This window comes from Psammomys obesus, unplaced genomic scaffold (genome assembly GCF_907164565.1).
Source record: "Psammomys obesus unplaced genomic scaffold, mPsaObe1.curated_primary_1811, whole genome shotgun sequence".
Taxonomy (NCBI): domain Eukaryota; kingdom Metazoa; phylum Chordata; class Mammalia; order Rodentia; family Muridae; genus Psammomys; species Psammomys obesus.
This window is the reverse complement of record NW_026591086.1, coordinates 13345346-13362456: the sequence shown is the minus strand read 5'-3', so window position 1 is coordinate 13362456 and position 17111 is coordinate 13345346.

The following is a 17111-nucleotide window of genomic DNA, read 5'->3' as shown; positions in this document are numbered from 1 at the left end:
GCGGCGGCGGCGGGGCGCCCGGTACGGTGAGCCCAGCAACGAGGCGCGGGCGGGCGCGCAGAGACGCCGGGTCCTCGCGGAGCGCGGCCGGGGCGCGGTGGCGGCGGCAGCGGGAGCCCAGGGACCGCTCCATCACTGGCAGCCATGGAGCCCGAGCATTTTCCTCCCTCGGGGCAGGCGCCCGGCTCGGCACACGTCCTCGGGGGAGGAAGGGCGCCGGCGCCCGGGCTGCTCCGGCGGACGGCGGGACGTGCGCGGGAGCGGAGGGGCGAGCTCGCGTCCTCCTCTCTGCCCCGCCGGCTGGCTCGGCACCCGCGCTGCTCCCGCGACCGGGAGGGAGGGAGGAGGCCCGCGGGCGGCGGCGACTCCTCTCGCGGCGGCGGCGGCGGCCAGACGGGGCTGGTGCGGCGAGCGCAGCCGACGCCGTTCAAAGAAATGAGAGGTGGGGTTGGTCGGTGGCGGCGCGGGGCGGGGGAGTGGGAGGGCGTCGGGCGAGGAGGGGGCCGTGGTGGTTGTTACTAGCGCTCTTCTCGGGCAGCTCCGGAGCCCCTGGTCTCTCGCGGCCTCGAGAGAGGAGGGACCAGCGCCCCAGCGCGAGAGGAGGAGGGTCGAGCGCCGACCGAGGAGGAGGAGGAGGAGGCGGGGGGGAGGAGGCGGGGGGAGGGGTCGCGGAGGAGAGGAGGGAAGATGGCGTCTGCGCGTGCGCGCCGGCGCCGCAGACATAAAGCCGGGTCTGACTCGGGGAGGCGGCCCGTCTTCGGTCTCCGCCGAGCTCTCGGCTCCGTCTCCACGGAAATTGCCGAAGGCCGGCGGAGCCGCCGCCGCCCGAGGGCGGTGGGGGTGGGGCACTTGGGCGAGCGAGCGAATCCGGGTCGCGTGGAGAGGCTGGGGTGGGGCGTGGTGCCACGCGGGCGCGCGCTGCTTAGGCGTGTCCGCTGCTTCTCCCACGCGGACCCCCGGCGAGGCCGGTGGGGAGCGCTCGGGCTCGGGCGTGCGAGCCCCCGGGGCGGTGTCCCCCGGTTCTGCGGAATAGCTAATGAGGCTTTTCTCCTCGGCAACAGCATCACGAGTTGCAGTTCCCAGGAGCCCTCCGCCGCTGCCACGACATGAGTCAGGCTTTCTTCCTCCTCCTCCTCCTCCTCCTTCTCCATCTCCGAGCCGCACCTGGGGGATGCCCATCCTCCTGCTCCCCCCAGAGCCGGGGTCTCCCCACACCTTTTGTTGCAGAGCGCTGGTGGCTGCCACGCGGTCCCTCGCCCTTCGAAGGGCAGGGGCGAGGCTGCTGGCAGAGGGCACCGCCGTCGGCCACGCATCTCCCGAGCCCCTTCAGGGGAAGGCGCTTTCCGAAGGGAGCGGCCCTCGCTGTCCCTCCCTACCTGGAGGGTAGAAGCAAGCCTGCGGGGCCAGCTCACTCACCCAACAGGTGAAGCTTCCCTCCAGCCATTCTTTGTCTTTGTGGCCATAGTGTGGCCCCTGTGGAGAGGTAAAAGGGCAAGGCTTGGTCTTTAGTGGAATTTTAAAGGAGGTTAGTGAAGAATCCCTTTTAGGGCTAGAAAAGCAAAAGGACCAGCCGCAATTTCTTTTTTTTTTTTTTTAAACTAAAAGTACATTTCGTGGATGTGAAGTGAACAGGTTTGCTTGGAGGCAGTTTCCTGTTAGCTGCCTCCGAAGTAATCCATGTCAGAACCTCTCTAAGCGCATTGCTGTGCTTGTAACCAAGAATAAATCTCACCCAGGATTTTTTTTTTTTTTTTGTAGGCAGAGGTGAAAAGGGTTGTTTGAGAGCAGATTGTTTGTGTTGTAATTTAGGTTTAAAGGATACAGACTGTCTAGAAGATAGACCCCTAACTCAGGAAATCAATTTAATTTCTGGAGATCACACCAAACAAACAAAAACCCTATGTTCGGTTTTCTTTGCGCTTGGCACCCCTCATTCTATACATCAAAAGTCTGAATGCCACCTATCCTGTTGAATAGAAATGCCTCCTTGTCATCCTTTATCTGGTCTGTACCAAACTCTCACACGTGCCACTTTAATTCATACATGTAAGTCTCCCCAGCAAAATAAATGTAAGGTTCACATTATTTTTTTTTTATTTTTTATGAGACAGGATCTCATTATGAAACCGAGGGTAACCTTAAACTCACTGCCTTCCTTCCCTGAGTACTGTAATTACAAGCCTTCACCAGCACGCCTACTCACTAATATAAAGAATTCCTCGCTAGGTACAAAGTATGTGCTCACAAATTCTGAAAGTAATATAGGATGATAAGTCAGTTTGAAAAAACAAAACTGCTTTGTGTCTTATCAGTGGTGTGAGACGTCCTGTGCTTTCAGGCAACTGAGGCCACTGGAATATTTCACAAAAATAATCATTTCACTGGATATGGTGGCATAACTTACAACCCCAGCACTGAGGAGGTAGAGGCAGTGTGGGACCTTGAGTTTCAGGGCAGCCTGAGCTACACAGGGAGACTGTCAGGGGAAAAAAAAAAAAAAAACAGAAACTTTCGCAGTGCACTATTTGGAAGTCACCTGTGTCCAAGCACACAACCCCCAGCAGCTTTTGTCCCACGTGACTCACCAGTCTCTGAAATGCATATTGGACATGCTTTTTCAGCAGTTTCTTAGTAGAAAATAGAAGCTGCCCTAATGGATTGAAACTGCAAGAGGATCTGGACTGACGGAAAGACGACTCTTTGGACTGTGGTGAGAAAGAGAAGGAATGTCCCTGATATCTCAAAATGTTGCCTCAAGTCAAAATGTTAAGTTGGCAAATGGCTGTCTGTCACCCCGTGGCCAACAAAGCCCGCTATTACTTTGATGATATGGCTAAAAAGTAAAGTATAGGAAAGCCTTGCAGGAAGGGCCATATCAGGTGCAGTTGCTTCTTCTGATACCCTAGCAGTGAGCAGGTTTTCATTGGCCTGCGAGGGGGAATTTCTTTCAATAGAAAGACTTTCAGCTAGGTGCCTTTAATCCTCAGCACATGGGAAGCAAAGCCAGGAAGATCTCTGAGTTCAAGGCCAGCCAAGGCTATATAGTGAGACCTTGTTATTCCAATTTCTGTTACACACTTGTGAAATAACATGAAGAAAAGAAATGCTTTAAATAAACCAAGAGCAGAGATGGTATCGAGATACCATGCTTGTAATCCCAGAACTCAGGAGACCGAGGCAGGAGTGCCTACATTTGTGGACAGCCTGGGCTACATAGTGAATTCCAGGACAACCTGGGCTGTAGTGTAAGACCCCCCAAAAATGTTAATTTAGGTTTTAGGTTGTTTGTTTTTTTTGTTTTTGTTTTTTTTTAAGTTTTTAATCATGGAATGTAGTTCCATGGCAGAGCACTTCTGTACCATTACAGGAAGCCTGGAATCCAGTCCCAGCACCACAAACAGATTAAAAACAAAGCTTTAGTCAAGTAGCCCTGCAGGTCTCACGAATAGCTCATGCTTAATGCTCGCTCTAACTACATCATTGTTCCGTGTGCTCACTCTAACTCCACCATTGTTCCGTGTGCTAAGAATTGTAGCTCACTTAATCCCCACAGCTGTATAAAGTAGGCGCTGTAATTGTCTCCATCTGACAAATGAGGAAAGTGAGGTTCAGAGAAGTTGTGGTCTCACATCCTGGCCCATAGCCAGGCCAAGATGCAGACCCAGCCGGTCTACCACCGGGTAATACACAATCACCGACATGTAACTCAGGATCCTGTCAACCCAGGCACCCAGATTAAGTCTCTACTGAAGAGACATTTGAATTTTCCTAACCAGACATCTCCAAAGAATCTGTAAGTATTGTGTTTTTTTTTTAACTTGTGCAGAGGCATTCCAGGAAAAAAATGTGTGTGCACTGTAGGAAAATGCCATGCCCACATAGGAATTGGACATAACTGAGCAGAGCAATAATTTGATTAAGTTGGGTGATCCTTTACTGATCAAAAGAGATGCCAAATGCTTGGAAGAAAGGTGTTAATCATTCATGAGACACATTTTCTATAGGACAAGATAAATGATTTCCTAGTTGAGCAGTTAGCTTTCTGATGCTCAAAGATCCTGTAGAAGAAACCATAAGCTTCTCTCTTCCTAATGGTTCTTTTAAAGGACCTGTTTATATCTGTGCATCTTTTTAACTTAAAAAAACACACATATTGCACTTGCTTGTATCATGATGCTAATAAGACTCAGCCAACTATGAACAAAAAGTGGGGCCACGCACCACAAGTAACCCAAAGCAACGGTTACAGTAATCATCTTCCCAAACACTGGTGTGTGCCATCAGTCTCAACTCACAAGAACGTAGATGTCGCTAGGTGTGGTGCTACGCGTCTTTAGTCCCAGCCCTTGGAGGGCAGAAGCAGGTGACCTGGTCTCCATATAATGAGTTCCGGAAACAGCCAGAGCTACACAGTGAGACCCTGTCTCCAAAAAGAGGTTGGGGAGGAGGAAGAAGGAAGGAGAAGAAGAAGTTGTTTTCCTTAGGAATTACCTTTTGGTCTCTCATTTTCCCCTCTGCTGTAACAGCTTTTAGGAGAAAGAATAATAATGATAAGACAGTTTTTAGTAACATTCAAATTATCATTTTCATTTAATTTTGTTGTAGAAGAAAAACAGAGAATCAGTAGTCTCAAGGACCAGAATAGTTTGTCTGTTTGTTTTTAATTTAAATGCCATTAAAAATTAAAGAAAATATTAAACCAAACATAGTGGCGCACACCTGTAACCCTAGTATTCTTAAGACTGAGGCAGGAGTGTCACTAAGAGGTTGAGAGCTGGCTGCCAAATTCCAGGCCAGCCAAGGTGACAGAATAAGGCCATGCCTCAAAAGTAAAAACAGGGTGGGCAAAACAGCCAAGCAACATAGCTCAGAGGGCAAAAGCACTTGCTGCAGCCTGTGGAGCTGGCCTGAGGACCTCATTCAATCTCTGGAAAGAGCCAGTTTCTGCAAGTTGTCCCCTGATTTACACACACACACAGTATGCTCCCAGCCTCCATAAGTAAATGTCTTTTCAAATACCTTAAATATACATAAGCGAAACTGCAGTCAGAAACATACAGTACAATTCTGTTACTATCACAAACATCAAGAGGAAACGTCTATTCCACATGCAGCTGGTTTGTAGCATCGCTCAGTGTGAATGATGAGTTAGAATTCTAGAGCAGAAAATACCTAAAGCTCTGAGGAAATGCAAGATTTAAGAGGAAATGCTCAACAAAAATTATTATATGTAACATAAAGATACCTGACAAGCACAAGAAAAAGTAAATGTAAGACTGACTCAGCCTCTTCACTGAGTTAAATATAAAGTTAATTACAAAGATGGCAGCAAAGGCTTCCATCAGAAACTGGAGGGGGAAACCCAGGTGCACCGCCACCATTAGGAATAGACGAGTCTGACACCATGTGATAATTCCAAACCAGTGGTGTCACACCGATGTCTTCAAAGAACTGCTTGCCTCTGTAACCGAGCTACCAAAGGCTGGGTTACAGTGATCTCAATGTTTATTTTGGGTGACAAGGGGTGACACTCTATGCTACCCCAGTGTTGATCCAAACTGACTGATGAATAAACACGAAGTTTTGAAATTCCGCTAATGGAAAACATCTTGAGAAAGGAGCTCAGTGTACTTTATTCTTTCAAGAGTAGGACAGAAACCTAATATGTGCATGCAGAGAATTTTTTTTTTTATGTCCCACATTATATAACAACCATGTCAATATAATTTATTATCTGAATTTTACAACTAGGCTTTTTGGGTGTCTCTGAAAAGATTGGGTTTGGAAATTATAACATCAGAAAACAAGCTCATTGTTGAAATTTCGATCAGGGTATCTAATACTGTTGGATTGACTGGATCTCTGTAAATTCCTTATGTCCAGCAGCTTGCTGCTTTTTTTTTTTTTTTTTTTTTTCTGTATGTAACAACATCCAAAAAGCATTTTTTTAAGAGGCAGAGTTCAGTGAAAATGACACATTTATTGGAGTTGAGTTTATGTTTGCTGATCAATGCCTTTGATGTGGGGACAGAACCTGGGAGCCCTCAGCCTTCTTGAATTCAGGAAATGCTGCCTTCTTCACATGCGTTTTCTGGTCAGATGAGCTTGTGAACACTTTTTTGGTTTTGCTTTTGTTTTTGGTTTTACTTTTGGTCTCTGTAGCCTTGGCTGTCCTGGACTTGCTTTGTAAGCCATACAGGCCTCAGACTCACAGAGATCCGCCTGCCTCTGCCTCCCGAGTGCTCAGATTAAAGGCCTATGTCACCACTGCCCAGCTCTCTAAGGAACTTCCTTAGTGATCTTTCACACCTCTCACCAAGATGCCCACAAGGAACAACGTAATTGGAGATGCATTGTCTCACTAGAAAAGGCTGATATACTTAATTCATCTAAAACATTTACAATCTGTTTGCTGGTCCCACTTTGTAGGACTTTACCTAATGAAGTTTCTGCTATTATTTATCATTTTCTCAAGTGAACTTTTTTGTTTCATTTATGATCAAATCAGCACAAACTCTTGGGCCAGCAAGGTGGCTTATCAGGTAAAGGCACTTGCCACCAAGCCTGATAATCTGAGTTCAGTCCTCAAAACCTATACGATGGAATAAGACAACTGACTCCTACAAGTTATCCTCTGGCCTCCATACTGCTGTGGAGATACTTGGGCACAGCATACGAGTATCAACACACACACATGTAAATTTTAAAGGAACTATTTGAAACCACTGTTATGTATAACTAAAGTTAGAATAAAGAAATAACCTTTGCTGATTATGATAGATGAGTTTTCAAAATTAAGTAGCACATGAATTTCGTCCAGCACTTGGGAGGCAGAGGCAGGAGGATCTCCATGGATGAGAGTGGCCAGCGTAGTCTCCATAGCAGGTTCCAAGCCATAGCAAAACACTGTCTCAATCAAACACTGCACACTGCACACAAGTGCATGACATTTTAATATTCATATTTTCTGGGATTTTTTGTTTTGTGTTTGTTTGTTTGTTTGTTTGTTTGTTTTGAGACAGGGTTTCTCTGTGAAGCCTTGGCTGTCCTGAGACTTGCTTTGTAGACTATGCTGGCCTTGAACTCACAGAGATCGCCTTCCTCTTGAGCGCTGTGATTACAGGCCTGTGCCACTGTGCCAGGCTCATGTTTCTCCTTTTGCTGTAGGCTCTTGGTATGTAGCTCAAGCTGGCTGCCCTCTTGATGCCCTTGCTTCAGTCTCCTGAGTTCTAGGGATTACAGGAGTATACCCACCATGCTCAGTTACAATTTGTTTTTTAATGATAATGATTCTGTAGCCAAATATATTTTAATGACCGTATGTTAATTGATTGAAATACAACTTTATTGCTTCCCGTTCCCTTATTATACATAATATAAAATACTTGTCAAATTCAAGAAAATTCTAACAAATAAGGAGATTCTGGCCCCATAGCCCTCTGACTCTGTAGCCTACCCAGAAGAAGCAAATCACTGTTTCCGCCCAGCTCTGCATTACTAACTAACATGTCAGAAAAGAGCAGCCTATGGCTGCCTTATCAGGACTCTGTTCTAATAACTCATTAATTCACCATTCATTGAATAAACTACCTGTACTGAATTACTAGTTCATGTGACTCCTAACCACTAACATGCTTTCAAAGAAGTCAGCAGTTCTCAACCAGTGGGTCCAGATACCCTGCACAACAGATATTTACGTTAGGATATCATAACAGTAGCAAAATCACAGTCATGAAGTAGCAACAGAAATAATTTGTTATTATTTATGGCATGAGGAACTCTATTAAGGAGCCACAGTATCAGGAAGGTCGAGAACTACTGGCTTAGATGCAGTCCTCCAGATGTTAAGTTTTTAAGATTTTAGGAAAGACAACAGTTCAACTTCCTCCCCCTTCTTTCCTTACCATTCACTGCTGTACCCACCACTCCCTTCTCTGTAATTCATCGCTCTACCTCCAAATGTGAAATTACAACCATTTTCATGTTGGCACAACCCCAGAACAGTATAGTTTATTTCCTTCCTTGTGTTAATTATGCCACTGCAGTCAACTGCTAATGCCATTTGCCAGGCTGCCCATGCGAACTACATGGATGAGTTGTGTTCCGTGAATGGTGTATGTGTATTATTTGTATTTCACGAATGACACTGCCATAGAAGCATGGAGCTAAAACCTAAAAGTAAATCTATTAATTATTAAGAGAAGAACATTAAAAATCTCACAAATACTTGTTGACGAACAGTGGCTGATTTCATCTCAGATTATAGGAACTTTTCACTATAATTAGGTTAAGATATATTTTCCCCCAAACACAAGGTAAGTTTAATTAGCCAAAAATATGTAACAATCCATGTGTTGCTACATCAGTAAGGATTAGAAGATAGGGAATGTAGAATTTGATTCTCTTTAGAAAGCTCAGGAATAGGACTGATAAAATGAATTCAATTCTTAGGTCATTCAGTGTCTGCTGGCTGGTTTAGAATATGTGTGTTCTCTGCTTGTTTGGTTGGGGGAGGGTGGGCGGGTGGGTGGGTAGGTAGATGGGTGGGTGGGTTGGTTGGTTGGTTGGTTTGCTTGCTTGGTTTTTGTTAGTTTTCAGAATCAAGCTCTCCCTGTTCAGTCCAGGAAGATCTTGAACTCACTGTATAACCCAGGCTGGCCTCAAACCAAAGGTGATTCTCCTGTTCCAGCTCTCGGATTTGCAGGTATACAGGCATCTGCCACCAAGCCTGGCTTTCATTCTTGTTTTTGTTTTTTCTGAGACAGGGTTTCTCTGTGTAGCCTTGGCTGTCCAGGACTCAGCTTTGTAGACCAGGCTGGCCTCGAACTCACAGAGATCCACCTGCCTCTGCCTCCCTGAGTTCTGTGATTAAAGGCGTGCACCACCAAAGCTCCTACTTTGGTTCTTTAGAGGACAGAATCCCATTTGGCATGTTTTTGTTTTTGTTTTTTTTTTTTAATATGTGCAGTGGAGGCAGAAGAGGAAGAGCCTTCCTGATCCACTCCCAGAGTATGCACAAACTTACTGAAAACAGGACAAACAGAAAACAGGACAAGCAGAAGGATTTGGTTCAAGTTGCACCAAAGACGTTTTTCCTCTTAAAGATGATCAGAGTCTTCCAAGTCTTTGCAAACCCTCTTGAGTTGCGAATCCCTTACAAGCACAATGATAGATCTTCGGAAATTAGATAAGATTAGTTTTAACATGAAACAATAGCAATACTGATCAAGACCCATGATGCTGAGGCCTCCCTCATTGGCACATTGGTCTGCTAGGGAATGTGCTTATGGGGAAAGTCTGATACAAACAGAAAAGCTATCACAGGACCTTAGCAAGATTCTGAGCAAGCGCTTGGGTGTGTTAGCTGTCTCAGTGTGCTGTTTCACTTTTACTCTCCATTTCTTTGTGGATGACAGAACCTTGGGAGGAGAAAACCCAAAAGGAAGATTCTGTTTGTGATGTAACTTAATTTAACTATTATAATCCTAGGAAAGTACACAACACTTGCTAGGAATCTGGGACACTGACAGCACACCCAAGGACACACACAGCCAAGGTTGTTAAATGCCATGCTAGCACACAGCTGTGCAGAGAATAAAGTAGTATCCCTTTTATGTTGGCAGTCAGCAGCCTCATTCCATGACAAAGCATTATTTATGTAATGAGAAAATAGTCCATAATGAGAAAGTGTGGCGTGTTTACCAGTTACGGTAAGTTGTCAGCTGTCCTTTTAAAGTACTGGGCTGAGTTTTCCTCCATTCTCAACAGGGATAGGTGCCACCTGAGAAGTTCAGACTTGCCCGGTTAAAAAGCCCTGTGACATTGACTGGGCTAACCATGGCAGCCCAGAGCCCGAAGCTCAGAGCATGTGAACAAACTGAACTGCATTTTGACCTGCATTGTGGATACAGCCATGTCCTAGTTTGCTTTCTACTGCTGTGATAAAACACTGATCAAACCAACTCAGGGGAAAGGGGACTTGTTTGCTTATATTTCTGTATCAGAATCCATCCATGCTGGAACTTAGGGAACCTGCAGATCAGAACTTAAGCAGAGGCCAAGCAGGAATGCTGCTTACTGGCTTGCTCTCCATGGCTTGCTCAGCTTGCTTTCTTATCGCACCAAGGACCACCAGCCCAGGGTAGCACCACTCACAGTAGGCCGAGCCCATCAAATATTAATCAAGAAAATGCCCATACTTGCCCACAAAATAATGTGATGAAGGCAATTCCTCAGCTGGGATTTTCTCTTCCCAGAAATGTCTAGGTTTGTATCAACTTACAAACTAACCAGCACAGACCACTACCTCATTCCCTGAATGTGAGTTCCCCATGGGCAGTTCATACCAACCACATTGAAACTCAATCAACACCAGTGGGGTTCCCCAGCCCTACATCACATGCTGTGTGTGCACAAAAGATGTGGAATCATTCCAAGTATGGTCCAGACCAAAAGAAAAGAGTTTAGGCAAGCAAACCAATTGAGTAAGAATAAATTTGATACAGTTAATTCAAAATCTATTATAGTTTAGGCTTAATTTAGGAAAATTCCATGAACGTTTTCTCTTAGTAGTAAAGTTAACGCTGTTGTCCTGAAGCTTCTTTAACATCAAACTTTTACTAAGGGCTTGCCTAAATGTCACCCATTTTTAATTGGAACAGAACACTCTACTTGTTCTACATACTTCGTTGGAGACCATTGTAGAAGGACTAGAGCCAAACACTTCACTAGGCTGTGCTACACTTATGCAACCAGCAGACACCTAGAATAACGGTCATCAACATTAGACCGGTAGGGTCAATTGTGGAACAAGTGCTGTGTTCAGGAAATCACCAGAAGTCCTCAGTGCTGGGACTGAGTACTTAAGATTATACCAACTGGAACACACTCCCCTGCAAATGGGCAGAGACTGGCTATTAGTCAGTGGCAGAGAAAGAAAACCTAACCCTAGCCAGACAAACCCCTTCAAAGGTTAAAGGTCTCGGACTTGACTAATTGTTGTTGTCTTAATTTAGGGAACACAGCCATGTCTTCATAAACTAAAAATAAAGCCTTGACATTCCTGGACACCTGAACATAATCTTACATCACTTCCATGGAGTCCCAAGCTGGTGGTTTGAATGACAGATGTAGTCAGAACGACACGATTTTTCAGTACTTAAATTTAGAATTATACATCAAATCCATAAGCAAAATTAGCTCATAATCTTCTTTCCAGAATTTTCCATGTCTGTAATGTTTTCCAAATAATGCTTTCAGGTTTGTTGACTGTCTTATGTCTTATATTTCTTTTTTTTTCCTATTTCCTTAATTCTCACTATTAATTCCATGATTTATCTTTTTGACTAGTTTTGTTTGTTGTGGGGTTTGTGGGGTCTTGTTCTGTTTTTGAGATAGGCTCCTGGCTAGCCTGAAATTCACTCTGTAGCCCAGGCTGACCTGGAATTCTCTGTGTAGCCCAGGCTGGTCTCAAGCTTGCACTGATTCTCCTGCTCCTGTCTCCAAGTGCTGGGATATCACCATGCTGAATGCCTGCTAGTTATTTTTATGGGACTTTTGTTTGTTTTCTGAGATAGTCTCATTCTAAAGCCCAGTCTGCCCCGGAATGCACTATGTAGTCAAGGCTAATCTGAAACTCATGACAGTTCTACCTCAGTCTCTCCAGAAGAAAGATTATAGATATGAGCCACTTCTGGCTTTTTTAATTGCTCATGTAACTCATTATTTTCAGTTCATCTTATATTTAAAATGAATTCAATTATACTTATTTATTTTATTTTAATTACCAATAATTGCCATTATCTTCCTAACTCGCAAGTTTTTATGTAATACAAAAAGTAAGAATAGTTTGTAATTTCTGTAATAATTTTTCTCTTGAGTCTGGGAATTAATTCTGTATGAGACTTTTGTGTTTGTTTGAGACCCCAGAGTTCTATTTTACAGGTACAGAAATTAAAATTGGGACAAACAGAGTGTCATGCTCAACATTTTGTATATAACACGAGACTTGAAAATCATACACTCTTGAAGTTACTATTCCATTTGTGACTTTCCAATTTCTTAATTTATATCCTTTTCCAATCTGGAAGCTTTCTGAAGTCAAACTGTCATTGTCTTTAATTCTTGTTGAACCTGGAGTTCCACGATTTTATTAACACTGTTGAGTTTTTCTTATGTGTCTAAGCCTTGCTCAAGGTATCCTGAGACAACTCCCTTTGACTTTCTTATGCATCAAGGCTTAACTTACAGACATACCAACTCTACTACTTAACATCTACTGTGAGGCTAAGGAACCATTTCATGCTAGATATTCAGCATGGTACCCACTAACCATTTGTCTCTGCTTCCAGTCCCTGGAAGATAAGTTCCCAGTAACCCTGACTCAGTGAACCCCACCCAGAAATTTACAGTCATGACCGTCTACTTTTGTTAAGATACAGCTTACTGCTTTTTTGACTTCTGTGAACTGCTTTTGCCAACATTCAAGAACTATACTGAGGTCACCTTGACTACCTAATCTTGGCAGAGCAAAACAGTTCTTCACTTGCTTTTATAGTTGCTTAAAGTCTTCTTTTGGTTTTCACCTTTAAAAGTCCTTCCCTCAACCAGGCATAGTGGCATACTCCTTTAATCCCAGCACTCGGGGAGGCAGAGCAGCAGATCGCTACGAATTCAAGGCCACCCTGGTCTACAAAGCAAGTCCAGGAGAGCCAAAGCTATCCAGAGAACCTCTGTCGCAGAAAACAAACAAAAACAAAATAAACAAACATCCTTCCCTCACCCCCCATTCTCACACAATATCAAATTTGGCTCAGAGACTGGCCTTCTAACAGTTATCAGGACAGTTAATGAATTATAATCTCAATTGAGTCTGTGGTTTTCTCCGGCAGGCCATGAACTCCATTACACTAGGCTTTCAATTTAAAACAGTCATTAGCCATGGTAGAACATGCCTGTAATCCAGCACTCGGGAGGCTAAAATGAGGGCATTGCTCGGAGTTAAAAGGCCAGCCTGTGCTACATGGTGAATTCCAAACCAGCCAAGGCTACTTGGCAAGACACTGTCTCAAGAATAATAAACAGAATGAATAAACAAGTAAACAATCGAAGGAGTTTTTGTTTCATGAATGTTTGAAGAGTGCAATTGGTGTCGCCTCTGAGATTGGTTAGCTACCAAACAGCAAGTCCTGTGATGGGAGAATGTTTGCCTAGCACAAACAGGTTAGTGATGATGATGAACTGAACAAGGACGAGAAACCATAACCACACTGAAATGACCTACGACTCCATGACTAAGCCAAAAGCAAACAGGAATATCTGAAATGACTAAGTGTCATTGAAAATGGTGACACTACAGGAAAGCATGAAATCACAAAAAATGACCAACTTCGAAAACACTTCTTTTGAGAGCCAGGATCTACTATTCCCCTTGTTGAGGGGAAACCCCAAGGTTGAGTGACCTGCTGTGGGTTAGAGTTCAGCTTCCACCTAACTCCATACCCATCAATGCAAACACCCACATTGTTATCTTTTTCATCCCAGCTGTAGCTGGGGCTGCTACCCATCCCCCACCAAACACATCCAGGGTATAACTGGGAAATAGGAGATAGCTCTGACAAAAGGGTGGGGGGTTGGAGGTCAGCTTCTTGCAGACATAAATGCGTTGCTGGAGGCCCATTTTCTCTCTGCCTTTGACAATAACCTTTTGGTTCCAGAAAGCACAACTGTCTAAGCATGGACATGGACTGCGTGGTACCACTTACCTTTCTGAATCCTCACTGAAGATAGTACAGGGGCTCTCTGACATTAGAAACTACACTCTGTATTAAAAATACTGTGTTAGTGTAATGTCTGAGTATCTACATATTCTCTCTAGTCACCATTGAGAAAGCTGGAGATCTCTATTACTTAAAAAAAAACTGTCTAATCTTTTGAATATGATAAGTGCCGTGCAATGGCAATTGGTATTTAAATTTTTTATATTACACCCTTTGCTGACAACCCCTTTTCATCCTTTCACAAATGTACCAAAGTAACCGCTTTTCTCTAGTACTCGCAAGCTGGGAATACCGCCTGTAGCATAGTCTACAATTTTTCATTCGCTCTTTCTTCACCATGACCATGAGGATTTGAAAACTGACAACTGGGGTTGTCGTTCATCTTCAATGTTTAGATTAGCTCTCCTCCCATTTTTGGTTCCCTGTTTGATCTCTACAATCATTTTTATAACAAGTATATGTAATGGTTACAAAGAATGCTTTTAGAACACAAATGTTAAAAGTTAAAGATATATACATACGTACATAGAGAGCACGCCCAACTAAGTAAATATTTGCATTTTTATTTAGCTAAAAAGTAGTTGTACTAAACCAAAATATTGACAGGCATCACTCTAGATAGTAAGATTATGAGTTACTAAACAGGTATCTAAGTATTCTTCATGTTTTCTGCAATAGGTTGCATATTATCTTTTGCCAGACCTAAGTCAGAGCTAAAAGCCAGAAGAGAGGCCAGGGACGCATTTAGGGGCCACCAAGGGCTCTCTTGCTATGGGAAGGCTTCCCCTGATTGTCCTATCTGGAGGGAGTTTGTGATTGCTAGCATCTGATGGGGCTGTGAGACCCTGGGGCTTTGGTGCGTATGGTAAGGTGAGGAATCCAAAGATTCCTAATTCCAAAGGGGCAGAGAGGCCTGTGCTGAGGCTCTGCTGAGAAGTAGCTCTCCCATTATGGGTCACATAGAAACTATATCTTGACCCAGACAGCCGCTGAGCGACTCCTCTCTATGTTGCCCACTTCACTGATCATGAAGTTCAGTACCCTGGGCTAGGACAGTTGATCATGTTTATTTTGGTTTGGTTTTTGAGGCAGGGTTTCTCTGTGTAACCCTGGCTGTACTAGATTTGTGGACCAGGCTGGCCTCGAACTCAAAGATCCACCTGCCTCTGCCTCCCAAGCACTGAGATTAAAGGCATGCACCACCAACACCCAGCTAAACTCAGATCTTTTACCTTATACTAAAAATGTAATTTTTTTCAGCATCCCTTCGCTCACTATTCTCAAGTATTATGGACCTAATAATAATGTTCTTCCACTGGCTCATGAAAATGCCACAAGGACTGAGAATATGTGTCTCCCGCTCATTTAGCCCTTTAAATGTGGCTTTTCACCATTAAATTATGTTTCCCTTCTGGAAAGACCTGTGCAAGTACACACAGGTTAGTTATTCACTTCTTTCTGGAAAATGAGACAGAAGTGAGCTCCTGTCATCTCTCGAGACATGTTTCATGTTTATCCCATGTGAACACAAACAGGCGTAGCTGAGAATCATGAAGGATGTGACCACATTGGTCCATAAGATGTAATCATTCATCAAATATTAACGAGCCATTTCACAAACCGGTGTTTATAGTTGCTTTTCTAGAATGGAAACCCAAGCAATTATAAGAAAAGTAAAGGACCCTCAGGTTTTCTCAGTGAAGGGGGCCCTGACACAATAACCTAAGTGGTTTTCCCTCAAGCTACATTTCCTCACGCAGAAAAAACAAACAAACAAACAAAACATGATGTCATTTATGAGGCAAACGAATATACATAAAGGATATTTCCAAGGAGCTAAAGCTAGGGTCCAGTTCCTGTCCATCATGCCATGCTCCCTCCCCCCATCTAGCCTCTTACCTCCCACAAGCCTTTTGGCCAATAGAGCACACAGCTGATTAAAGCTGAGATGATACAATTTCATCACTCGGGCATGACCTTTGTCATGAAGTCTAAATGGGCCATATCCTTTGGTACAACTTAGGACTTCACACATCAATTTCAAAGAAATAAAAATTGAAAAACATTTATGTCTGAGGGTGAAGGGTGAAAAGCAACCACATACTGTGGCTGGATCCTCTTTAAACACAACACAACACATCTTGTGTTTGCACAACACCAACAGTGGTGTGTGATTCGAGGAAAGAACGTGGGGAAAGAACTCTCCACACCAAAATAGGACTCAGGAAAACCAAAACCACAGGCAGAATTAGGGCTGAATTCTAATTTGGCATTCTGCCTGAAATAATTTATTCAGTAACATAAACTGTCAAACCAACTAGCGGCACGAGGAGGTGGGTCATTCCATACAGACTGCTCCCTGCTCGTGACGGAGATGCCAGAGGTCCGCACTCTGCCGTGAATGTAAGAACCAGCAGCCATCCCATTCCACGTTTCAGTCTGGGGAAACTGAAACAGGTGCTTTGCCCTTTGGAAACATTTGGACAACTGATTACGTCATGTTTATTGCCCAGATATATGGAGAGCCTTGCGTGTTTGGTTAAGCCTTCGCTATGACATCATTTAGGATTCCTGGACATACCAGGTGTTGGCAGCGAGCCACTCACTATGGAGATGTTTGTTTGGTACTTAGACACGCCAAACTTTGGCATCTTCTTTCAAAGGAAGAGTAACAGTTTCTTGTTAGACATAAATGATGATTCTTTTTATGACCAAAAAAGTCAATAAGAAACTCAGTTTGAAACCAGACTTTTTCCCAGTGTGAATGAGAGTCCAATTATTTTCTCATGTAAGCTTTGACATCGCTTTTCTCTTTTTAGACATTTTTGTATCTCATTTTCTGGACAGATGTCTACTGCCTTCAAGGCTTTCACAGAGAATTTAATCCTTGGCAGTGAAAAGAATCCCAAAGGGTCAAGTCAGTAGGGAAGGGAGAGAGACAAGACAAGTTGAAGGGGTTTAATTCAAACTGAAAATCCTTTAGCCATGCCAAAGATGTGTAATTATCAAAGAAATGTAGCGTTTACCTTGTAAAAACAGGGCAAAAGCTCTGCCTTGCAGGAAATGGATTTTCTCCTCAGAACCGAAGAATGTGGGGTCAATCCTGCAGTGAGTTTTGGTGGTTTCTGTTGTTTGCTTTGTTTCGTTTTTCTGATACTTGCTTTGTAACTCAGCCTGACTGGGAACTCTTGTCAATCCTTCTGCCTCAGACCCCCCAATGCTGGGATTACAGGTTTGAGCTATCACTTACTGCAAATTCTTCTTGAAAAGGAATATTACCCTTATCTTTGGAAGTCCTTTGCTGCCTTATGGCGTGATTATTTTTACTGCTAG